The 1,717-nt window shown below is 41.1% G+C and overlaps 1 long non-coding RNA gene across 1 annotated transcript; it reads right to left on the minus strand.

Annotated features, from left to right (window-relative positions):
- Window positions 1–809: 809 nt before the first annotated feature.
- LOC131024291 (uncharacterized) lies at window positions 810–1,396 on the minus strand. The gene is made up of 2 exons (XR_009101740.1): window positions 1,235–1,396; window positions 810–1,137 (listed from the first exon to the last, which is right to left on the minus strand). It is a non-coding gene; the product is annotated as an uncharacterized LOC131024291 (long non-coding RNA).
- Between the last annotated feature and the right edge of the window lie 321 nt (window positions 1,397–1,717).

Raw genomic sequence — 1,717 nt, forward strand, 5'->3', positions numbered from 1 at the left:
CAACCATATATTGTAATGACCCGACTTTTTATTAAGGATTATATACTTTTAATTACTGATTTAAGGATTGATTATGGTAATTAGGGTTCAGCATCCATTAATAAAATACGAACTTATATGAATTTGATAATTTATATATGTGATGATTTATTTTTTTTATTTTCAATAGATGATGCACTCAAAATATATTTTGAATCCATTAATTTATTGTGGAGAATTTAACACTGAAGTGTTAAATATGAATCTTTTATCGATTGTTTACTTAAGCCCATGAGTAATTTAATTTATGTTAGAAGCAAGCTCAAATGGATTTTATGCTTCAATAAGAATTAGGCTTATATGTCTTAATGTATTTAAATGAGTTTGGAACCATATAATTAATATATTAATCTCTTAGATATTTTAATGATTAAATTTGAATAATCCTAAGCATGCTGAATCCTAAGCATGCTGAAGAATTTACTACGCATGCTGAAAAAAGTTCTTCAGTCATACAAAGTATGCTGAAGAAATTCCATGTTCACACGATCCTCATCCATCCAAGCCACCCCATTTTTCTTTAAAATCACAGCCACTTTCACCATTGTTTTTCATACTCACCGTCTCCTACGTTCATTCCTCCAACCAAACTTCATGGTAATTATTACAAGTATTTTTCCATCTCATTTCTTTGTCATTTACAGAGCACCTTCTGATATCCTATTATTCATGCTTGTTATGCAGAAACAGTAAATCATTATCTACCAATTCAAGGTTACTTTCTAAATCGAAATACTCCATTTCTTGTATCAAGTTCATAACTCCAAAAGAACCACCAACGCATACAACTGCTCATATTCCTCTTTATGTGCATACAACTTGTGTATAAACTCGTTTTAAACATTGATGTTCGAAAGGCTGAATTTACAAGTGAGGTGTTTATATGCAGTGTGATTAATTGAAGAACAATTAAAGATCTTGACTTTTTACATGGACATATAGAGATAATTACTTCCTGACTATGTATGAATTTTGCTCAAATCATCTATGCTATGACTGAATTTGGGGCTGAGCCGTGTTCTGCATACGTGAGTGATGGAATCAGGGGGCGGCAGCCGCTGCGGCTGCCGGCGGCGGAGCCACAGGGTGGTCTCCGTTCTGCCAAGAGAGAAAGAGAGGAAGGATTTCAGATTTTTTTTTAAATGAAGAAGGTGGTGGGAGAAAATGGAAAGGAGAGAAAGGAAATTAGGGTTACCTGTTTTCAGACGGCGGTCGGCGGCGGAGCCATGGTGGCTCGTCGTCGGCGGCGGCGGCGGTAACGTGATAGCCGTGACGTCGCCGTTGCTCCGATTCAGCCAAATCGGAAGAGAGAGAGAGGAGTTTTCAGTTTTAATTTAAAAGGGGGAAGAAGATAAGGAAAGTAGAGAGGGAGTTAGGTTTTACCTGGTTCACGGCGGCGGCACCGCGATGGTTGCTTCGCCGGAGGCCGAGAGAGGGAAAGGGAGAACAGGGACAGCGGTGGCGCACCGCGGTGGTTGCGTCTGCCGCCTTGTCTCGGCAGTCTAGAGAGAGAGAGAGATGAACGATTGAGAGAGGAAGGAGAGAGAGGGTTCAGAGAGACGGGATGCCCAGAGAGGGAGAGCTGAGCCGCTCGCCGGCGGCGACGGCGCCGTTGAACGGCAGCGGCGGCGGAGGACAATTCGTCCGAGAGAGAGAGAGAGTGTTGGGGAAGGAGGCT

This window comes from Salvia miltiorrhiza, chromosome 5, assembly GCF_028751815.1.
Source record: "Salvia miltiorrhiza cultivar Shanhuang (shh) chromosome 5, IMPLAD_Smil_shh, whole genome shotgun sequence".
In the NCBI taxonomy this organism is placed as follows: Eukaryota; Viridiplantae; Streptophyta; class Magnoliopsida; order Lamiales; family Lamiaceae; genus Salvia; species Salvia miltiorrhiza.